A 24599-nucleotide genomic window follows, 5' to 3' on the forward strand; every position below is an offset into this window, starting at 1 on the left:
AAAGAGTCAACGCGGCTCGACCGAGTTACCAAGGGGCTGCTTAAAGCAACCAGAAGCAGCTCTCGCTCCATTCCCAGCTCATTTGGCTATGCAGGGCTGCCCTAACCACTAGGCGGGGTTGCTAGGTTCTCGCCCAGAGAAAGCGCCAATGCTTTTTAAATTCATGAAGGATGTAGTGGTTGCCAGCCAGCTGGTGTTTTGCTGGTCTGGACAGTAAAACCACATCTTGTGCTGCACACCTCTTTCAACCTGGCTGTCTCAGGGACAGAAATGAGACGGGAAGATCCCGCTTTAAACGTATAGTGCAGATGGGGCCGTCATCTTCCGTTTTTGCTGATTCTGGGCAAAAGGAGTAGTCAGTGACAAAATGCTTTAACGTCACATGTTCAATTGGAAATACTGCTGTCTGGAGCCTTGGAGAGCCACTTCTGTGAATGTAATGATCCATCTACGACCAACTGATGGGGATCAGGAATAGCTCAGCCCGCGCCAGGGAAAAGTGCACCTGGTCAGAGATCGCCGGCGAGTTGTTATCGTGTTAATCTTGTTCCTCTTTGCTTTAAGATGAACATCACTTCCTTCCCATTGCCTGTTGACCTCTCCCGCCTCCTCCTGTTTGCATCCCAGCGGCCTGCAGCCCGATCCTCTGCGTGTTTACTCGGAAGTAACTCCCGCTGAGTCCCAGGAGGCTTACTCGCAGCAAGGATGTGCGCGGGTAGGATTGCCTCCCCAGCCCCATTTTCCAGACATGGCTTGGGAAGGTTCCAGGATCTGCTTACCTGGGAAGAAGGCCTCGCACGCTGAACGTGCCGGGAGTTACTTCCGAGTAAGCACGAAGAGGATCGGGAGGCGCGCTCACTCACGGGCGCTCTCCTGGCAAGCCCCATTCAGCATCTCCCGCGCCACGGCTCTCCTCGAAGTCCCGCCCACCCTCTTGGCAGCCCCGCCCCCTGGCTCTTCGCGAGTCAGACGTCTTCCAAGCGGTCCGCCAGGACACTTTTCGGTTGGATGCAAAGGGTCCAGGTGGAGCGGCGGGCGAGATCCTGGACTCGAGCGAAGAGAAGCCAGCAAGGGATCCGCTACCTCCAAACTCACAGAGCAGAGAAGATCTGAGATCTTGCAAAAGAAATCCCGAGGACAAGACTGGGCGGTGGTGATGCAATAGAGGTTTTTCTTCCTCCTTTCCTTAAGGGACCCAGGTGTCCGGTTTCCCCAACCTAGGGAGGTAAGTGCTAAGGTGGATGTCAAATATATGTTCGGGAGGTGCTGAGTGATCGATTTCTAATATCTAAGATTCTCCTGCATTTCTGAACCCCATTCTCTTAACAAACCAAGAACTGAGTAACCAGTTGTTGATTCAGGTCCTCCAGAACTTGAAGCTCCTCATTACGTATGCATTTCCCACCCCACAAAAAGAGAGAAATCTTTGTAATCTGCTGCAGAGCCAGCTGGGAAGAGAGCAAAAGAAAAAGGGTCCCGATTATGCCTGTGAAAGGCAAGAGATACGCATGGCATTTATTTATCATTTTGTATCTGTCTCTTTCAGTCCAAGAAGCTCAGAGATGGCGTATCGGGAGCAGGGATTATCTGCACAACAACCTTGTGAGGTTTAGTCATATACAGATAGATGAGAATTATTGGAGGCAGTGTGGTGTAGCGGTTAGAGGGTCGGACTAGGACTGGGAGACCAAGGTTCAAATCCCCACTTAGCCACGAAGCCCACTGGGTAACCTGGGACCAGTCACTGCCTCTCAGCCTAACCTACCTCACAGGGTTGTTGTGCAGATTAAAGGGCAGATGGCAGGGGGAAGAACTATGTCACCACCTTGAGCTCCTGGGAGAAAAAGGTGGAAGAAGCTTATTCAAGGCAGTAAGTTTTGCTGCTGAGTGAGGATTTGAACCCAGGGCTTCCTGCTGTGCAAAAAGCCACACATCTAAAGCTCTGCTGAGTTTGTACGGAAACTCTAGAGCTGTTGCCTATTCTACACTTCCAGAAGTGATATGAGGGGGGGGGGGGGGGAGGAAGCAGCTACTGAAGTTCCATCTCCAAGGATGACATACCTTCTGTGAAATTGACTTCCAAAAATGGGGATTCCAGTTCCCACAGTGCATAAGCTCTCTGCAAGCACATAAGAGCATGCGTAGAGCCCCTTCTGACATGCTGCAAACACCCAAGAACTTGGAGGAGGCTGGCTTCAGCCTCTGGTGCCAAGAGGCATACCAAATCCATGGGTCTAAGTGAATCCCAGCATATAGGAATTTATATCCTTGGATCTTTTTTCTCAACCATTCCTGTAAGTGGCAAGCTCACAGCAGAGAGCTATTCCCTTTCTGGACCTGCTTGCTTTCACTGCTGAGCACCCCATTAGTCACTAGCAGATAGATGACTTGTGCCTATACCAGTTAAGTCTTAGATTCATTTGACTGGATTCTGTTTTCATTCAGGCTCTGCATAGTAATTTGGCACTCCTCCAATCACCTAACTCTTACACTGCTGGTGTGTAGTGGCAATAGTTTTCTTATGGTGTGTGTAGTCAAGGTATTTATACCCTATAAGTTATCGCTTTATGCATACTCTGGCCAATAAAAACATATGCCGCGATAAACTTGTTCACCTTTAAGATGGAGTAAGGCTATGATTCCTGTAACCCACAAACATGGTTTTCCCTCCAGAAGGACGTCCCACTGAAACTCTCAACCTCCAACAGAGGCTCCAAGTTCGATGGGATCCTTGGCAAAGTGTCTGGATGGGCTCACACAGGAGTCAGTGAGCACCCTAGTGGACTTACCTGGCTGGGGTAGAAATGACAGTGACATCAGAACTGCCATCAGAGCCAAGCGGCAGGCGGCCATTTAAATTTCCCACAATGCCCTGCAGCAATTGGAGGAAATCAAAAGGGTGACTTGGTGGCTTGCATCCTTGTTGATCGTAGGGCATAGGGCATTGGCGCTCACATGGTGGTGGCAAGGAAGTGTGCTTGTTCCCTCTGGATGAATTATTCCCAGATTTCTCACCTTCCTTTAAAAAAGAAAGAAAAAGAGTAAGTTTCAAACATTTGTAGAACCTGAGACACCATGTACAGGAACTATTTCTCATTTTTGCTAGGAGAGACGACCCTGATCTCCTCTTCCAGTTTTTAACTCCCACTGATCTCCTCTTCCAGTTTTTAACTCCCACCCCCACCCCTAAAATACATGCAGACTCCCGTGGCATCTGCCCCAGGATAACACCTGTTGGAGCCCAGCCTCTATGGAACTTTTAAGAAGCGATGACAAATAATTAACATAAGAATATAAGAAGAGCCATTCTGGTTTAGGTCAAAGGTACATCTGTTCAACCTGCCAGGTTGAACAAGAATCCTGCCAACCTAACAGTTTGAAAACATGTCAAAGTGCAAGTAGATAAATAGGTACCACTCTGGCGGGAAGGTAAACAGTGTTTTCTGTGTGCTGCTCTGGTTTGCCAGAAGCAGCTTAGTCATGCTGGCCACATGACCCGGAAGCAGTACGCCGGCTCCCTCGGCCTATAGAGCGAGATGAGCGCGCAACCCCAGAGTCGGTCACGACTGGACCTTATGGTCAGGGGTCCCTTTACCTTTACCTTTACCTTTACATCTGTTCAAGCACCTTGTTCTCACACTGAACAACCAGATGCCTATGGGAAGCCTGCAAGCCATAATTGAGTGCAAGAACAACTCTCCCCACTTTTTATTCCCAGCAAATGGTATTCAGAGGAATGAGTAACCATGAGTTTGCCATGCTCAGATGTGATGAGCTGAAGCTCTTAATGCAGCAGGTGAAACAGCCCTCAGGTGTCTGCAGAGCACATGGTTCATGTCTCTCACCACCCAAGGGAGCTGCAAATGAACTTCCTGTCTTCTTTCCCCATTTTGTGGGCAAGTGCAATCCCAGTTTCCACCATTCCCCTTACATGGCAACCACGTTGTATTCCCCCCAGAGGTGGCTGAATTCCAGGCACTCTTAATATCTCCATTTATAATCCAGAGAAGTCCAAATACACTTGAGCTGATTTAGGGAAGGCTAGGGTTTAATTCATGCCAGGATTCTTCCTGGGCATCTGTTTTTCAGTGTTCTGCCTCTCTGAAGCCTGGAACAAATGAAGTAAGAACAGATGAAATTGTCAAATCACTAAGGAGTATCCCAACACTGTGAAAAGAAGATTAGAGACAGGTATTGACACCTGATGACTCCTTTCTTCTCAAAATTAAAGGCCAACTACAAGGATGGTGGTTGCCTATCCCTGTGCAACACGAACCATCTGGCCCCAGCTCATCAGCCACAAACCATAGCCTGCTAGAAAGTCATTCGAATTGATGTTTTGCTTCTTTTCCTGGGAGAGCTGAAAGATGGGGTTGTTGAGTACAAGGCAGACCACAACATATTGGAGAAGTGGACTGTGTTCAGCTTGGTGGGTCACTGGTTGTGGAGGCCCGGTTTTGGTACTAATTGCACCAGCTCTGCCATATTCCTCAATCCTAGGGTTGCCATATTGCAAAAAGTAAAAACCAGGAAACCCCACAAAGTTGTTGAGCTCACATAACCTGTGCAAGATTGCGGCCTCCTAAAAAGCACTTTTTTAGGCCCGTGTGCTTGCATGAGAGCATGATGCCCCAAAACACATGTTTTGGAGTGCCACAGAAGTTCACAGCCCTGGAAGGGGGGGGAAAAGCTTTTTGGAGTGAGAGTGTGGCGCAAAATCATGCAAGATTGTGATGCCAAAAATTGCTGCCGTGCTCTCATGTCAAAAAATGTGATGTAACTAATAATAATATCCAGTGATTGATTGGTTTAACATGTGCACTTAGCTTTCTCAACAACAGTGTCAAGCTCAATGCAGCTCTCACAATGATAACAATAGCATTGAAATAATAATAAATAAATGACTGCCCTGTGCCAGTTGACTTACTCTGGGAAGGGAATTTTTCATACACACACACACACACAGAGAGAGAGAGAGAGAGAGAGAGAGAGAGAAAGACCCTCCAGGAGGGACCAAAGCAGCTTCAAAGCAGTTCCATTCCAGCCCAGAAGGATAGTGTGGCTGATAATGGTACTGAAGCGTCACTGAGAGGTCCACCAGAATCAACAGGAATACAGTCCAGTTGTCTATTTCCCAGCAAAAGTCACACACCAAAGTAATCTCACCACTGCAAGTGAACGGGAGCCACCATCCAGGGCAAACCAAGCCTGAGCTCAATTTAAGGTGGTGCCAGGCACCTAGCTGCCACTGAGTAATGCAGACCTCTTTGGCAATCAGGGTTGACAGACAGATCCTCTGTGCATTGGCCTAATTCCCTTCAAAAGACGTCAGAGCTAGTGACACAATGCCATGCCATGATGTGCATAGGATCAGGCTGCTAATTCTTTTTTATCTTAGCTGGGGTTATATATAAAGATTTGGCACTGGATTTCTTGAAAAGAGAAGTGGTGTGACTCAGTCTTGTGGGAAAGCCGTAGCCTTTGAACTGGAAGGTGTTCTCCTCTGTCCTAAGTCTGCAGCGTCTTGCATTGTGAGTGATGCTTGGAAGTGACTCTGCGTATGCTCCTGGGGTGATCTTGAATGGTATGAGTTGTTTAAGAGTGGATCAGGTTGCCTTGCAAGGTGGTGGGTCTTCTTTTTGTTAGAAGTTTTCAAGCAGAGGCTGGATAGCTGCCTGTCAGAGACAGTAGCAGCTGGGGTGGTACAGAAGAGTTTTCCAGTCACCCTGGGACCAGGGCAGCGGCAAGGTTAGGCTGCGTGGATACATGGGTGGACTGTCTGTAGGTGCTTCTGTGCAGTCAAACCTTCCTTGCTGCTCTACCCAATCTATCCAGGTAAACTGCACTGATACTGGTGATGGGGGCAGCTGTGCCCCACCTCACCCACTGCCACTGATCAGAGATTCTCCAATAGCAGGTGTCCTCTTACATTGGCAGGGAGGGATGGACTAGATGAGTGTGAATGTCCCTTTCAACACTGTGTCTTGTATCCACCTAAGTTCTACTCAGAATACACCCATTCATGGGCCTAAGTTAGCCACGCTGAGCAATTTCAGTGGGTGTTCTCTGAGCATGGAAGTGATGGGTTTAGCCCCTGAGGTCTACATTTGTTTCCCCTAAATAAGATGGCAGGCTGGAGAGGCTTCATTTACTACTCAAGGGAGAAAGCCCTCAAAGCTGGCTCACTCGTTTTCTGCTTATCCCCTGCCCAAGTGCCTTAGCTTTTTGAAAACCTTGTGTTGAGCATCCAGGGGAAGGGTCAGCTTGGTCTGCATTGAGTGGCAGTGGCTCTCAGGAAGAAATCAGCCTTTTCCTGTTCATCTGCCGTGTGATCCTTTGGGGTGACTGGGATGTTCTACAGGTGATATGCTCTCTCAGTCTTTGCAGCCAGCCTCTAGACCAGGCATGGCCAAACTTGGCCCTCCAGATGTTTAGGGACTACAACTCCCATCACCCCTAGCTAACAGGACCAGTGGTCAGGGATGATGGGCATTGTAGTCCCAGAACATCTGGAGGGCCAAGTTTGGCCATGCCTGCTCTAGACTAAGCAGCAAGCCCTGCTCTCCAGATTGCCAGGGCTCAGCTGCCTGCTGTCAGGTATGTGTGATCATATCAGTATAGAGGAGAAAGGTGGTGTGTAATGTTTGAAGCTGAACAACTGCACTGTGGAATAGACTTCCTAGCTCGGAGGGCTGTCTGCCATCTCCCAGCGACAGAGGTTAAAGACCATCTTGTTAAGATTGCTGACAAGCTCATTGTTTTTGCTGGCGTATAGCAGAAGAGCCTCTGCAATTCTCAAATCCCATCATGCCTTAGGAAGCAACTTGCCATCTGCTCCCCCCCTCCCCGCAACTTTATCCCATCCAGAGCTGTATGCCTTCTGTGCTCTGTAGAATTTTCACAGGTAAAAAACGCTTTTCCCAGGTAGGCTTCCCCAGACATGGAACAGTCTGTTGGACTGTTGGGCCACATTCACACAATATATTTAAAGCACAGTGATACCACTTTGAACAGTCATGGCTTCACTCAAAGGATTCTGGGAGCAGTAGATTGCTGAGAGATGTTAGCAGGCCCGTACCCCTCCCTAAACTACAATTCCCAGAGTAGTTTATCCAACAGTTCGCTCTTCCCAGGAAACTCTGGGAACTGTAGCTCTGGGAGCGGAATAGGGGTTTCACCTAATAACAGCTCTCAGCACCCACCTCAAACTTCAGCTCCCAGAATCCTTTGAGGGAAGCCATGACTGTAGCACAATGCTCTAAAATTTAAATATATTGTGTGAATGTGGCCTTGGATTAAAATGTGGGGTATTTGGGTTCACGCAGCCATGAATGAAACAGATGCTGTTTCTCAGCAGTTAGAGTGCCTACTTTGCAGGCACAAAGTCCCAGGTTCAGTTCCTACCACCTCCATGCAGAGTTGGGAAAGGCAAATGTCTGAAACCCCTGCAAAAAAAGACCCACTCTAATATGGATTGAGAGTGCTCATCAGCTGAGAGCTATGAGGAAACTGACAGGTGAGGGGAATGGGATTCTGGGAGATGGAGCAACTCAACAATGAGGAACGGTTGCAGCTCTTTAGGATGTTTTAGTTTAGAGAAGAGGCAAGGAAGTGGCAACGTGATACAAGTGTATAAAATGATGCATGGAAAGGGGCTAGAGAAAAGTTTTTTCTCCCTCTCTCCTAACACCAGAAATGGTGAACATCCTATGAAGCTGATTGCTGGACAGGACAGGCAAAAGAAAACACTCCTTCCCACAGCACATAGTTAAACTATGGAATGGCCACCAACCTGGGTGACTTTAAAAGAGGATTAGGCAAATTCATGGAGGATAAAGCTATCAGTGGCTACTGGTCACGATGGTCATGATATAAATAAATAAATAAATAAATAAATAAATAAATAAATAAATAAATAATTTATACCCTGCCCATCTGGCTGGGTTTCCCCAGCCACTCTGGGCAGCTTCCAACTGAATATTAAAAACAATACAGCATCAGACATTAAAACCTTCCCTAAACAGGGCTGCCTTCAGTTGTCTTTTAAAAGTAAAGTAGTTGTTTATTGCCTTGGCATCTGGTGGGAGGGCGTTCCACAGAGCAAGTGCCACTACTGAGAAGGCCCTCTGCCTGGTTCCCTGTAACCTTACTTCTTGCAGTGAGGGAACCGCCAGAAGGCCCTCAGTGCTGGACCTCAGTGTCCGGGCAGAACTATGGGGGTGGAGACGCTCCTTCAGGTATACGGGACCAAGGCTGTTTACAGCTTTAAAGGTCAGCACCAACACTTTGAATTGTGCTCGGAAACGTACTGGGAGCCAATGAAGATCCTCCACTGTCACAGAAAGCATATGTCTGAATACCAGGTGCTTGGAATCGCAAGGAGGGAGAGCACTGTTGTGCTCAGGTCCTGCTTGTGAGCTGGTTGTCCACTGTAAGAACAAGATGCTGGGCTGGATAGACCATCGGCCTCCTCCAGATGGCTCTTCTTATGCCAGATTTAAGCTTTTTATGGCTGTCAGGAACCCTAAAGAGCAGTACACTGCAACATTTTGCTGCAGATAACACTTATGAAGCTCAAAAGACAACAAGCATGCCCTGGCAACCACGGGCACTTCTCAGGCAATCACATTTCAGTGAAGGAGGATATGAGAGAATGCCTATACAGACCCAGAGGGGCAATAATGTTCCAAGGCACATTCACCTCTGTGGAGCCAGCCAGCCAGGGCTTCCTATGATATCATCAAAAACAAGAGTGCAACACTCTTGACTTGACAGCCCGGTTCTATCGCATGAATGACCCTGGAAGAGGCACAGTCAACAAAGCGCAAATCTTCCTGTCGCCTTCGTCATGTTCTCAGAGTAAAAGTAGCCAGCGCTTCTAGGTCAAAAGCAAGGAGGTTAGAAGATCTGGGGTGGGTGGAACAAAATGGCTTGGCATCTCATGCTGTCATATGAGGTTTCTGTAGTTTAGGCATCTTGCTAAAGAACTATTGTTGTTTACAGATTAGGATTCTGGAAGCTTAGTGGGGGAAAGGGCTCCCCTTCGAGGCCCAATCAGTGGCTGGGGAATTGGAAAGTTTCTTCTGCCCTAGATTTTGTGTAGGTCTTGGTTGGGACAGGAAATTAATCACAGATCAGACTGGCTCCCCCAATACGTCTCCCCCTGCCCCCAATATCCTGAGTGTCATATGTTTCCCATGGGTTGCCTCACCCTGGTGGGATATTAATCGGCAAGAGAACTTCTCAGGAAACATATTGCAGATGTCGAATGCCAATATGATCTAGGCTTAAAGTCAAATCAGACATTCATTGACAAAGCACTCCCCACCCCCCTTTAATGTGGTCTCTGCTAAAAAACAGAGCCTTTTTTCTGAACAGGCCCAAGTTAGTCACGTTCATTAGTTTCAATGGGTCTCCTCTGTGTAGGACTAGCATTGGCTACAACCAAAATGAGAATGTGGAGGAGACACTTTCGCTTGCTCTGGAGGGATAGGGCAAATGATATAGGGTGGTGGTAGCTAAGGCAGAAAAGCGTGGGCTCACCCAAGACAGCAGGCGCTCTGGAGCCATCTTGCCAAAGGTGCCCACAGAAACTGGATTAAACATTGCCAACTACTCTTGTGTAGTTGGCAGGTGTTGAGCATTCCATTTTTGATATGAAACTTTTTTTGGGTGGTGTGTGTGTGTGTGTGTGGGTCACAAGGTCTCCACACTTTTATTACAAGGCTCCATCCAAAACAAAAAAATTCCTTCCAGTAGCACCTTAAAGACCAACTAAGTCAGTTCTTGGTATGAGCTTTCGTGTGCATGCACACTTCTTCAGATACCGTTTTGACTATGGCAGACCAACACGGCTACCTATCTGTAAAAGGCTCCATCCATCAGTAGCCCTATGCCTCCCTTTCTCCCATAGGCCCAGGTGAAGCTTTTCAAGGGTTGACTGTCAAAATGATAGTGCATTGTCAGGACCAGCCCACCCATGAGGCAAAGTGAGGAGACCGCTTCAGCCAGCAGGATCCATAGGGGCAGCAGATCCAGCCTTCAAGGAATGCATTGTCTTCTGCTGCTGGTGTGGTGGCAGCAATGGCTGTGGCATGCTCCTTGGAGGCCGAATCAGCTGCCCTCTCAGCAGCAGCCCCCATGCCACCTCTACAGCAGCCTCTTGGTGAATGGGAGGAACTGCTGATCTCCTCCCACTCTTGGGGAGAAAATGGCAGGGGCTCTGTCCTACCAGTTGTGATTCAGCGTGGGCTCCTTTCTCTCCCATAACAGCCTTTGATTCCCACTTTGATTCAGGTAAGGTTGATTCGATTCCTTGCCCCCTTTTCTAGACGTAGATATCTATTCCATGCTTGTCCATGATGGAGATCTTTATTTTCCCCTTGTTCTTCACTCACCCCCTTTTCCCTAGCTGGGAGTGTGGCATTTTGTGGTTCGCCTCAGGTGCCAAAATGTCTTGGGCCGGCCCTGTGCATTGTCCTGCCCAGTTGGCTTCCATTCAGACATCACTTAATAGTGTCGGGCCACCATCAGGCCCTGCAGTAAATTGGCCTTTAATTGCCTGCCTTTTGTTGGTCCCCAGACGTCGGTGAGAATCATTACAGCTAATGGCGAGGGGGCCATTTGATTTCCTGGCTCACATATTCTTACGAAGTTGTGCCTTAATTTCTGGGAATCGGGAAGGAGCCCAATTATGACAAACTTGCTGAAAGCAAGGAACGGTGGGGTGGGGTGGAGGGAAGCAAAGTAGAATGAGAATTCAAATGGGTACCTTCTCATTGCATAATCTGCACCCCTCTCCCCAGGAAAACATCCCATCTCCAGTCTTGGGTGCTTTTGCCTAGTTATAATGTGTCTTTGAACTCTGGACACATAACTCCTTACTTATCTCAATGGAGGAGTTGGTGTGCATACAGAGTAAACCTACTGCACAAAGCTGTGATTCACATTCCTTGCTCCACCCACCTTTGCTCCTGCCCACCATCAGCATGCGGCCCCTGCAAGGCCGCCCAGAATGGAAGGCGGCCCTCTGGCAGAAAAAAAGTTCCCCCTCCTCTGTTGCACAATTCCTGCTTTTTATAATTAAAACCAGCCCTGACTGTGAGATCAAATTCCAGGATTAATTCCTGGTGAGCTGCACATTTAGCAAACCCCTCCTTCTATTCAAGACAGTGTAGAGTGGTCTTCCCAAGCAAGTTTCTCTTTTAGGTATTGCCCTTAGCAAGTTGATGTTGTGTCCTCCCTGGGATCCAGTAGACAGAGTGAGGTCCTTAGGCTTGGAAGTGAATTTCCAACTTTCCCCGCAGTTCCTTCATCAAAGCCAGCGTATGTCATAGGAGTGATTCAACTCAACCATGCAACTGAGCTGCCCGGAAAGGTCTTATTATTATTAGTATTCACCTTAGCAGGGACAGGAACAATAGAGTTAGATCTGCAGCCACTTCCTCCCCAGTGAGAACACAGAACAACCGCCGCAGCCAGCAACCATTTGCCATCTGATCTGGCATAATCTCATCTCCGTCACCTCTTGAGCTCATCTCCTTCCATCAACAGTTTTGCTGTCTCAGATGGATCATTTCAAGGAACAGAGCTGGCTGTTCACGACCTTTTGCACAGGGTGGTTTGGTGATGTATCCAGGAAAGTGGCAATTAGGCTGGGGAACGAAGCCTGTAAGTGATGCCATGCGCCAGCTGCCCCCTGCCGCCCCCACGGCTGCTCCCAGGGCACTGAAGAGCATAGGTCATAGAACATAGGAGGCTGCCTTCTACTGAGTCACACCACTGACTCATCTAGCTTAGGACTATCTTCTCTGACCGGAAGCTGCTCTCCAGGGTTTCAGATAGAGGACAACCCGACTTGGAGATTCAACCTGGGATCTTCTGCATGTGAAGCAGATGCTCTGCCACTGAGCGACAGCTGTTCCCCAAACCCTGGGAAGATCTTGGGCCAAAGGAATTCCTCATACCGGGTGGCAGTACTGGAGATGAACAAATCTCCCAATTTTGGATTCTCTTAGATTCTCATTTTTTCCAACCTTAAATTTGGTTCTCAAAATACCGTATTTTTTGCTCTATAAGACTCACCTTTTCCCTCCTAAAAAGTAAGGGGAAATGTGTGTGCATCTTATGGAGCGAATGCAGGCTGCACAGCTATCCCAGAAGCCAGAACAGCAAGAGGGATTGCTGCTTTCACTGCGCAGCGATCCCTCTTGCTGTTCTGGCTTCTGAGATTCAGAATATTTTTTTTCTTGTTTTCCTCCTCCAAAAACTAGGTTCGTCTTATGCTCTGGTGCATCTTATAGAGCGAAAAATACAGTAGATTTGCAGTTTTCCTTAAATTCCCCATGGAAATTCATCAGTAATTTAGTGCAATTTTCTCCCGATCTACATATTTTTGGCATGCATGTTTCATAGAATTGTAGAGTTGGAAGGGACTATAAGGATCATCTTGTCCAACCACGTGCAATACAGGAATCTTCCTTTTCTTTTTTCTGCCCCATGTGGGGCTTGAACCCATGACCCTGAGATTAAGAGCCCCATGCTTTACCAGCTGAGCTATCCATCACAGATTCATGGGAACAGGCACAGGCCGCCAAGGTAGACTTTTACCCTTCCCTCCTGCCCATCAGATGATGTCACAAGAGACATCAGCTAACAAATGGGTGTAGTTTGGGGGAAATGGCCCTGTGGGGTGGAGGTTTCCCGTCCCTGCACCATACCATCCAACTTCTTCAGAAAAATGGGACATGTGTCTTCTGGGATGTGCTCCTGGGCAAGTCCCGTGACAATGTGTGCCTTTTTTCAATGTGATCTCTGCCCTCTTTTTTCTGGAGCACTTGGCAGGTATCCTGCACTACAACTTGCTGGCAGAAATGTCTTCAGAGAAATTTTGGCTCAGCTCTAATGTGAAATATAGGGGTATCCCCCACTTTCTTTCTAACATGTGTGAGGGAGGCTCTCCATCTCCACCCAATGCACTTTGGCCCTTCGGTGCTTCCCCATCATTTCGTCCTTCCTTCCTTCCTGGTGCCAACCTTGCTCCACACCCAATGATGCCACAGCCCCGTCCAGCGTGCGTAAGAATCACACCCACACCCCAGCAGCTCTTACCACCAATCAACACCTACGCCAGCGGCCATTTCATTAGCTTATTCCGATAGCGTGTTATTATTGCCATTGGCTGATGCATCTCTTAGCAGGACAACAATTAACAATGTCTGATAGCTTATGTCAACAGCTGGATTGTTTCAATTTATGGGCAATAAATTGGGTACCAACTTGCAAGTTGGGTTTTATCTGAATGACCTTTACACAGAGTTGCTAAACTGTAGCATTAGGAAATGAACTTGAGTCATTTTGGCCGAATCGCAATATTAAATAAGAAGAGAACTAAAACACAAAAGCGGGATTAACAGATGCCCGAAAAACAACACAATTATTTTTTTTTAACAAATGCAATGAAAACAGGAAAAGTCATTGATGACGTCATTGAAGGCATTGAAGGCATTACAGCAGTCTTTAAATGCCTGGAAGGCTAACAGGCAGAGCAGGGGTTCTCAGTCTTTCTATCCTCAGGGTCCTCTTGAGATAGCTGAAAGTTACCAAGGCCCACCAGTCACAAAATGGTGGTGCAGGGGCAGAGACAGTCACAAAATGGTGGCAGGTGGAGGAAGAGCTTGGCATCCTTTTCTGCTGACAACCTGATCCACCTTTGAAAACATTGCTAAATTCTTTGCTGCAGTGATTTCCTTGCACGGAGATCCTGAGTTCCATTTTCCTTAAGAAAAGTGTGCTCTTTTTCTCTGGAGGTATTTTGACTTGGTCTTTTCATGTCAAGCAAATCCAGAGACTCTAAGTGAATGAGGCTTTTTTGCTTTTACATTTTCCCCTTAAAAGTATTTTTACCCCTGTCGTTTAATTTCTTCTCCCATTCTCCTTGCACATTCAAATTGTTACTTCTCCCCCAGTCACTCAATTGCCAAGTTCTTCTGTTCCTTCTCCCTTGTTCTTTCACATTACGGTACTTCTTTCTCCTCTAATAGCTTTCCTAAGAGCATGAGAAGAGCTTGCTGAATTGGGCCAATGGTCTATCTGAATTGGGCCAATGGTGAATCAGAAATCTGCAAGCAGGTTTGGACTACAGCTTCCATCATTAATGAACGTTGGCCATGATGGCTGGGCCTGATGGGAGTTGGATGTTCAGCAACCTCTGGAGGCCACCAGGTTGGGGAAGGATGGGTCAGCCCTTGAGCTTTATGGCTGAACAGGGATTCAAGGTGTCTTCTTATAGGTCCATCTTTCTCTGGACTACAGCCCAGGCTCTCTCTGCCTCTCAAGCTTGTCATCACAAGGAATTCACTCAACTGTTCACTTGGGAGAGGGGGCAACCTCCTGATATCTCCAGAACCATTTTGTATTAATATTTTCATGTGGTAGGATGTTTGCGGAACAGTTTATCTCCCTGCTACTTTATACAGAGGCTGTTGTATTGAAGTTTTATTGTATTTGACCGTGTGCCTTACTGTCTGATAACATTGTTATTTTATTGCTTTATGCTTTGAACTGTGATTTTTAATGAAGGGTGGTATAGAAATTAATTGAGCAAATTAGGGCACAGTCACGCAAAGTAGAGCACAGAGACAGTAACCCAGTCATGGAAAATAAATCTTATTGATTTCACCCCTTCTGTCTTCTGAGATTTCAACAGGCATTTTGCACATGCTTTTCAGTACAACTTTGTCCACAAGGACTAGAAACCTGCCTTAAAAAGCAAGCCAGTATTCTGTGCAACTGGAATCCTGTGCTTCCTTGCACCCCTTTTGATGTGGTTCACCAGAATGGTGGAATATATGTACAATTGTGTTTATAAAATGCACATTGCTTGGCTTGGGAACTGCATTGCTAACTTTGGAGGAGTGTGAACCCAGCACTGTGGTTCTGATCTGAATCTAAAAACTCAATGCTCAGATATTAAGAGACAGCTGCAGAGAGGGAAAGAAAGTGAGTGAGTGTGAGAAAGGGCAGATCCACACCATGCCTTTAAAGCACATCCATCACACATTTAATGCACACAACTCCCTCGAAAGAATCCTGTGAAATGTAGTTTGTCAGGGGTGCTGAGAACTGCATCTCTGGGAGGAGGAAACTACAGATTCATACTGTGGATCTGTCCACAGTGAGAGTCAGAGGGAAATGATAGGCATAATCCTATGTGTAGGAAATTTGTTTGAGCTACCCTATACATTGCCCCTAGAAGAAACAAATCAAGAGGTCTGCCATGTGTCAACGAGTCTCAGACGGGTCGGTTTCGTCGAAGTGGCAGCTCCTTTGTGTCTCTTGAAGCGGCTTTCGCAAGCGTCCGCTCTGTAAACAAGCGAAAGAACAGAGAGAAATAACCCGTGCGAAAATCTGCAAGATTCAGAGCTCCCATTTCCGAAGCAAACAGCCGTTCTGAGATGGAAAACAGTTTCCTCTGGAGTCCAAGCAGGCCCCCTTCCACTGCTTGGGGGCCAGCATTTGTTATGGAAAATGGTTGTGTGTGTGTCCTCCCCTGCCACCACAATGACCCCCATCCATCCTTGTGCTTGCTCAAAGGGTTTATTGACCTTGTTTACAGACAGCTCCAAATATTTTCCCTATCTCTCATTTTCGTCTTAAAGTTGCCGTTTTGATCCCATTCGCTAGCCTGGGACAAACAATGCAGTGAGTCTAGGCATCTGCTGCTCTCCAGCGCAGTGGGATAAGCCAGTCTGTCCAGAGAGTCATATTGACTAAGCACTTCTGCCAAGCGACCAATGAAGGTGCTGCTGCTGCTGCTGCGGCTGGAACTCACAATGTTAATCTGTGTTATGTACTGAAGTTCTCACCCTGGGCCAGCAGGCGGATACTGTAGATAGTTTTCACTCAGGTCCACATATGCAAATAAGGGATTGAAAGTGATATTCAGTGATTGGATAGTTACAGAAAGTGGTTACTGTTGCGTTGTAGTGGAGCTCTATATAAGCAGACTGGCTGAATCCTTCAGTTCAGTTCTGTTCTGGCCTGTGAATAAACAAGAGCTGCTTGAAGAATTGCTGTGTCGTCTGATATGTTCACCCACAACTTAACAATCTGAGAAATTCATCTCTCTTTCTAGAGTCAAGCGGGTTAGCACAGCGACAAGAACATTTCCCGCTCAGCCACAAACCTTGCTGTGTGTCTCTGGACCAGTCACTGGCTCTCAGCCTCACCTACCTCACAGGCTTGTTGTTGTGAGAACAAAAGTGTAGGGATCTTGCATTCCACCCTGCGTTGCCCATGCTCACATGGGCATTGTGCCACCGAGCCTGAGGTGAAGAGAGCCAACAGGTGTGAAGGGCAGCTGTGCTCATGTGCCACTTGTGGGTTTCCTGGAATCTTTGGCCTGTAGGGCCGGCCCTGTCGTGAGACAACTTCAGCCTCCACATGCCCCCTGCAGCCAAGTACCACCTTCACACCACATGCTGCAGCCACCACCACATGCCCCCCACTGCCACCACTGCATGCCCACCTCCGAAAACAATGTATGCCACCTCCACGGAAGCACGGGCACCATCCTGTTGTCATCACTGCGGTGCTGGAGGTCGCTCACTGCGCCATCATGACACCCACAGTGGGCATGCCCAAGTCAGCGCCCCTGTCCATGGGGACTAGTATTTGCCAGGCTGAGGCCTACCCAGATGGGCGGGGTATAAATAATAAAATTGTTATTATTACTCCTCCTCCTCCTGATCCTTCTTAGGAACGGACCTTTTGCCAGCGCAGACCGCCAGGAGGGGCAAAAAGAAGATGGGAAGGAAAAGAAAAAAAGCCAATGATTGCCCAGGGCATAGTGCCAAGTGTGCCAGGATGGTTTATGCCAGCAGGCTGGCCCTGGACCAGTGCCCATATCACTCTGTCCAAACACATGGCTGCAGGCTTTGTAAACCAAAAGTGCCTGTTGACCTTTTCTGGGGATGCTGCCAGGCTGGAAGAGATTGTTGTAGATCAAAGCCAACTCCGGAACGAGCTGATTATTGCAGTTGGCACACACACACAGAGAGAATAAAGTAACACCCTATTAATAGAGATGGGGAATTGGGTGTGATGCGAAAGAATTCCTACCAGTCATTTGTAGGAATGCATCGTCTTCTCCTGTGACACTTACCCCAAATTATCGTTTAGGAACACAGGAAGCTGACCAGGCCCGGTTTTCAGTTTGATGAGGCCCTAAGCTACTGAAGGTAATGGGGCCCTTTATATGTCCAGCTGTCCTTTGTCAACAACAAACTGTTGCTATTTTTTGTGTTGAATAGATGCTATATGGTAATATGGACCTAATAGGTATCTTAAGCTATTTGCACATCACAAAATAAGTAATTGTTGAACTGAAATACAATTAAGAAGTATATTAATAGTGAAATACAATTAAGAAGAAGTGTATTAATAGTGAAATAATTATTAAGCTCTAACTTAAAATGATTGGGGGCCCATTATTTACACCATAGGAGCCTACACAACACAAAACACTGCTGCTATACAGTGGTACCTCGGGTTACGTACTTAATTCGTTCCGGAGGTCCGTTCTTAACCTGAAACTGTTCTTAACCTGAAGCACCACTTTAGCTAATGGGGCCGCTTGCTGCCGCCGCGCCACCAGAGCACGATGTCTGTTCTCATCCTGAAACAAAGTTCTTAACCCAAGGTACTATTTCTGGGTTAGCGGAGTCTGTAACCTGAAGCGTATGTAATCTGAAGCATATGTAACCCGAGGTACCACTGTATGTAGGCTTTATTTTATTTTATTTTTATCTTATATTTTGGAATTGTACATCTAGTTTTATTTCACCTTTTAATTTGGGGGGGGGGGGGCTGAGAGAGAGTGGGGCCCAGAGATATAGCTTATTTAGCTTACATGTAAATCCAGCAGTGAAGCAGCGGCACCTGTGGCTCCATGCTAAGCTGTAAGAAGCTATCCCTTCTTACACACAGGGCTAGCACATTCGCGAGGCAAGGTGAGGCGACTGCAGGATCCACAGGGGCAGCAGAACTAGCCTTCATGAAATGTATTGCCTATTGCTGCCACGGTGGTCATGACAGCTGTGTCGCATACTTTGGAAGCCAGATCTGCTTCCTCCTTGGCAGCCCCCCACCCCACCCAATGCTGCCACTACAGCGGCCGCTTGGCAAATAGGAGGCGCTGCTGGTCTCTTCGCACCCTTGTTTCGAATGTAGAGCTTCACTCGCTCCTTCTGCTTTTTATGGTGCTGGTTTTTATGAGGCCCTAGGAATGAAGAATGTCCTTGTGTGCATCCCTCGAAGGAGCCAGTTCAGGCCCCAGTGCAGAACTGAGAAAACAGGGATGAATATGGTAAGGAGCGAAGCCTGGGAGTTTTATAGATGCTCTGGCATCTCCTCTCAGAGCAAGGTTTCCTCAGACCTCACTTGGATAACCTTCAGCCACCATGGCGTGTAAAATCAATGCAGAGAAGTAGAAGTCCAGTTTTAATACCCCTAAACTGCTGGGCTTCCAGACTTGGGGCGGAAAAAAATGAAAAGAAAGAGGCAGAGGCACCAGCCCCAGGGAAGGAAAGAGACATTTCTATTCTATTCTATTCTATTCTATTCTATTCTATTCTATTCTATTCTATTCTATTTATTTCACAGAATCTACATGCCACTTGGTTGTTAAAAAAAACAAACAAACAAACAAACAAACAAACAAACAAACAAACAAACAAACAAACCTCAAAGCAGTTTGCAGCCATTAGGAACAACAAGAGTGGACTCAGCTATACAGCTGCAAATAAAACATTCTAAATGTGTTGTGAAGTGCAATATACAAGCGTGACACTAGATGGTGAAAGTGAGCTATGCAAAATGCAATGTATTAAAGACAGAGAATAAACCAGGCATGTGTTATTTCCCAAGTATCCACAGCAGAAAACTCCTGAACCAGAGCAGTCAGTCTGGCGGCGATTGGAACAGGCTGGCACAGGAAGGTTGGCTCCAGACCTACCAAGGCGGACAAATAAATGCTGGGTTTGATTGGCTGCCCTCTCAATTTCTCCCTGGCTCACATGTATTGCAAAGCAAATAATAAATAAATAAACTTTCTTCACCTCTTCTTGGCTGACTTCCAGTCCCTGGCTGGATTACATATTGTCTGCCCTACACAGGACCGCTGTGGGAGGTAAATTCAGAGGGTGGATTAAAAATGGTTTGCAAAGCAAACAGGGAAGCAGATGTTTTGGTTGCCATCTTGTCTCAGCAACCTTCAGATACATCGCAGGTCTTATCCACAACCTCTCAGTGTGTGTGTGTGTGTGTGAGTGAGTGTGTGAGTGTGTGTGTGTGTGTGTGTCTGAGAGAGAGAGAGAGAGAGAGAGTAAATCCAGTTCTCATTTAAAGGCAAACCTACCTAATTTGCACTTTCTGAAATAATACCTGAGCAAACACAGCATCCTTTGAAATTTGCCAGTCTCTGTATTTTGAGAAGCTGTCCTCTACCCAACTCATATGTATAAAGCCAGAACTCACCGGAACTCAGTTCCGGCACCTCTCAGGTGGGTGCCATTGTCATTCTGAGAGACTGAGAGAGGTGTTCACGGTGAGTTCTGGCACCTCTTTTTCTAGAAAAATAGCACTGCATATACTCAGGCGAGCTGTGCATAAGAATTCACCCATTAGTGAAAACAGCAGACCAAAACCCATTATGGAAAGGAAAGCTGTTTTGCAAAAATGTGCCATTGTTATCTTTATATGTGCGTATTAGGAATTTGCACTAAAATGCTGATGAACTTCCACAATGACATTTTTAAAAAGGAAATGTTTGAGGGCAACCGCTCGGCATCAGATTTATTTCCCCTCCTCTTTCCTCCTCCTCATAAATGGCTTCTCTCACACACCTTATCTCCCCACACAGGTGAAAAAGCATCTGGCATGCCTTCTGGTGTTTACCTCTCCATCTACCTGCTCACCATCCTGACGGGCTTTCCCACCAACCTTCTGGCCCTGTATGCCCTCATCAAGAAGCTGAAGACCAAGGCCACGCCCAACTGTGTCCTTCTCCTCAACCTCACTGTTTCTGACCTCTGCTTCCTGGCTTTCCTGCCCTTCAAGGTGGCAGAGGCGGTTGCCGGGCAGTGGCCTCTCCCCGCTCCCCTATGTCCCCTCAGCGGCCTCTTCTACTTCAGCACCATCTACTCCAGCACTCTCTTCCTCACGGCGGTGAGCGTGGAGCGCTACCTGGGCGTGGCCTACCCCATCCACTACAAGCTGAGGCGCCATTCGGCTTACGCGGCTGTGGCCAGCCTAGGCCTCTGGGCCTGCTCCTTTGCCCATTGTAGCATTGTGTACATCACTGAGTTTCAGCCATACAACAATACAGAGCCAGACAACGGCTCCCATAAGAACTGCTACAAGAACTTCACAGATCTCCAGCTCGCCATCCTTCTCCCCGTCCGCCTGGAGCTTGGCATCGTCCTTTTCCTGGTCCCGTCCTTGCTCACTTGCTTCTGCTACTTCGGCTTCATGAGGATCGTGATCTCCTCGCCGCACATCCGCAGGAGCAAAAAGCAGCGAGCCGTGGGGCTGGTGTCGGCCACGTTAGCCGTCTTCATCGTCTGCTTCTCGCCTTACAACATCTCCCACGTGGTGGGCTTCATCCAATGGGAAGATCCACGGTGGAGGGATGAGGCCTTGCTCCTCAGCACCTTCAATGCCAGCTTGGATCCAGTCATCTTCTACTTTTCTTCCTCTGCAGTGCAACGTTCATGCTGGGGTTTCCTGACCCGGGTAGAGAGGGTCTGTGCCTTGCCTTCAGTGATCCGCAAGGTGTTCTATAGAGAGAGTGAAAAACTGGGGCGAGCAGGTCCCCAGGAGCCAGTTTGCTGTTCCAGGTTATGACCATCTACATCTATGGACATGCCCAGAGACTGAGACTTTCTTTGAGAGCCAAGCAGATACTACAACATTTGCTTTAAGTCTGACAGAAATGGCTCCAGGCCCCCGAAACTGAAATCTCAGTATCATGCGCCTCTGCGGTTTCTGCACCTCTGAGGCTAGCTAGACTGTGCCCAGAGAAGCTCCATAAGTCCTTTTCCACGCTGGGTTGAGGAATCATGGAATAGTAGAGTTGGACATCTAGTCTAACCCCTTGCAATGCAGGAATCTTTTGCCCAACATGGGGCTCGAACCCGCAACCCCGAGATTAAGGGTCTCATGCTCTACCAATTAAGCCTCTCCCCTCTTGGTTCTTGAAGCCTAGAAGTAGTGATGCGTGAGAGGCACTTCCCTCCAGTTTTATTTCGAATATGTTTTGAAGAAAATAAGTTTAATTTGGTGAGTGCATGTGGGATACAAGCTCATTCTGACTCTAGGCACCACTGTCATGAGCTCCACAAGGCATGGGGCTCTGCCTTCTCCATCCATTGAGCTCCCATGCCACCCATGAGCTTCCCCCCATGTCTTTCTTCTTGTCTGTTTCCCCAAAGTCAGCCAGTGGTGAATGTGGTCCTAGGTCCTAGGCCAGGCATAGGCGAACTTGGCCTTCCAGATGTTTTTGGGACTACAACTCCCATCACCCCTGACCACTGGTCCTGTTAGCTAGGGATGATGGGAGTTGTAGTCCCAAAACATATGGAGGGCCGATTTCACCTATGCCTGCCCTAGGCACTGCTCTGATAGTTATGGTGGAGACAAATAAATCAGGAGCCATGAGAAATGTTCCCATAGCTCCTGATATCCTGGATGCTGCTCCACATGTTCCTAGCAGCATTGTGGAGATGGCTCACAGCAGGGCGAGGTGCTTGGTGATGTCTGGCGGAGACTCATACTCTCCAACTGTTTCCAGAAAAGGGATGATGTGACACTGACCTCCTATTTTCCTTGCTCTGCTGGAGAAGGGGCATATATGTGCTTTTTGGCACTCAGACTCATTTCTGGAAAAGGATTTTCTGAAGAAACAAGGACTCTGTTCGCTGCCTCAAAGAACGCCAAGTGTTAAAACTGTAGAGAATCATGTTCCATGTTTGTGTGTGGCGGTGCTGGATGGGTGGGGGGCCAGATCCCATCGAAAGTGACTTCACAAAAGAAGGAGGGTGCACATCTCCCCAAGGAGGGTGGGGGAACCTGAATGCATATTGTCTACTTTGCATGTTAACCCATCAGTGCCAAAAGAGGAAATACGATTCTACGGTTCATGCCTTGGCACTTTCTTTTTTTCGTTTTTTTGTCATGTTTGAAGCTGCTCTCAAGATGTGTGAGAAATCTAAGAGGCCCTCTGGGCAGCCAGGATGGTCCCAATGTGGCCTGTTAAACACCTCCCAGAGGACATGCGAGGAAGCCCATCCTTTTTACTGAATGCAAGTAATTTGAAGTGGCAAGATGCAGTGAACCCGTGTAACACAAGCAGGAGTTGCTAAGGAGTGTGGGAATGCTCAGGGTGGCAGGAGAGGATATATTGTTTATTAATATCCTTCCTAACTTGTGCTAGCAAGTCCCTGTACTTAGCAGAGTTTACTTTCCCCTTCTAACATGCAGCAGGTAGCTGGTTGCAGGCTTGTGTAAGCCTCTCACTATCATACAATTCAGTATTGAATTGTATGTTCCTGGTAAGTTCCCTTTTATCCCTCTTAAAAGAATAAAGACATGACAATCTTATTGAAAGTCAATAAAATAAGTTTACTCACATTCAGTTCACAGTTGGATTCCTGAAGACAGATAATAATAATAATAATAATAATAATAATTTATTATTTGTACCCCGCCCATCTGCCTGGGTTTCCCCAGCCACTCTGGGCGGCTTCCATAAAAACCAGAAATACACTAAAATATCACAGATTAAAAACTTCCCTGAACAGGGCTGCCTTAAGATGTCTTCTGAATGTCAGGTAGTTATTTATCACTTTGACATCTGATGGGAGGGCGTTCCACAGGGCGGGTGCCACTACCGAGAAGGCCCTCTGCCTGGTTCCCTGTAGCTTTGCTTCTCGTAATGAGGGAACCGCCCGAAGGCCCTCGGCGCTGGACCTCAGCGTCCGGGCAGAACGATGGGGGTGGAGACGCTCCTTCAGGTATACTGGGCCGAGGCCGTTTAGGGCTTTAAAGGTCAACACCAGCACTTTGAATTGTGCTCGGAAACGTACTGGGAGCCAATGTAGGTCTTTCAAGACCGGTGTTATGTGGTCTTGGCAGCCGCCCCCAGTCACCTGTCTAGCTGCCGCATTCTGGATTAGTTGTAGTTTCCGAGTCACCTTCAAAGGTAGCCCCACGTAGAGCGCATTGCAATAGTCCAAGCGGGAGATAACTAGAGCATGCACCACTCTGGCGAGACAGTCCGCGGGCAGGTAGGGTCTCAGCCTGCGTACCAGGTGGAGTTGGTAGACAGCTGCCCTAGATACAGAATTGACCTGCACCTCCATGGACAGCTGTGAGTCCAAAATGACTCCCAGGCTGCGCACCTGGTCCTTCAGGGGCACAGTTACCCTATTCAGGACCAGGGAGTCCTCCACACCAGCCCGCCCCCTGTCCCCCAAAAACAGTACTTCTGTCTTGTCAGGATTCAACCTCAATCCATTAGCCGCCATCCATCCTCCAACCGCCTCCAGGCACTCACACAGGACCTTCACCGCCTTCACTGGTTCTGATTTGAAAGAGAGGTAGAGCTGGGTATCATCTGCATATTGATGGACACCCAGTCCAAACCCCCTGATGATCTCTCCCAGCAGCTGCATGTAAATGTTAAAAAGCATGGGGGAGAGGACGGAACCCTGAGGCACCCCACAAGTGAGGGCCCAGGGGTCTGAACACTCATCCCCCACCACCACTTTCTGACCACGGCCCAGGAGGAAGGAGCGGAACCACTGTATGACAGTGCCCCCAGCTCCCAGCCCCTCAAGACGGTCCAGAAGGATGTTATGGTCGATGGTATCAAACGCCGCTGAGAGATCCAGCAGAACTAGGAAACAACTCTCACCTTTGTCCCTAGCCCGCCGGAGATCATCAACCAGCGCGACCAAGGCAGTTTCAGTCCCATGATGAGGCCTGAATCCCGATTGGAAGGGATCCAAATGGTCCGCAGACTTAGTTACAAATATGTACATGTGGATCTACCCCATATTGGGGGGGTTAATTCCAGTGACTGCAGACTGGCAAAAGGAAGATGGAAAAGAGAGAGAGTGGTAGCATGCCTTGTTCTTTTGTTACCTGGACAGGTAAGGTCACACCCACATCTAGTCACATGCAAAGGAAGGATGCTCCAGCCAGGAGGAAATAGGAAGTTTTTGACTGGCTGGACCAAACATTCTCCCGCATGTCTTCTCTAGGAAAACAAAGAATGTTGTATTTGACTGATCCCAGTGGATTACATCCCACAAGGATTGATGGTTAATGTTAACCATCATTAATAAACCATAGCTAAAACAGACATGGATTATCATAAAAAAACAAAAACATGACCAGCAAGCTTTGAGAGCTTTTTGAAACCTTTGCTGCTTCTCACTCATAGCTCTGTTGTTTTGGGGACAGTGATAACTCCTTAACTATTGTTCAGTGAAAAGGCCAGGTTTACATGTAAAATGAACTTTATGAACCAAATACAA

The 24599-nt window shown here is 47.7% G+C and overlaps 1 pseudogene across 2 annotated transcripts; it reads left to right on the top strand.

The window, feature by feature from the left end:
- Positions 1–924: 924 nt before the first annotated feature.
- LOC309345936 (free fatty acid receptor 3 pseudogene) lies at positions 925–22714 on the top strand (annotated as a pseudogene). Of its 2 annotated transcripts, none has more exons than XR_014161701.1 (2): positions 925–1225; positions 19922–22714. The product of XR_014161701.1 is annotated as a free fatty acid receptor 3 pseudogene (transcript). The 2 variants fall into 2 exon arrangements; XR_014161702.1 differs by lacking the exon at positions 925–1225 and adding an exon at positions 17158–17240.
- Positions 22715–24599: the final 1885 nt, after the last annotated feature.

Source organism: Podarcis erhardii (genome assembly GCF_964252035.2).
Source record: "Podarcis erhardii genome assembly, chromosome: 7".
Taxonomy (NCBI): Eukaryota; Metazoa; Chordata; class Lepidosauria; order Squamata; family Lacertidae; genus Podarcis; species Podarcis erhardii.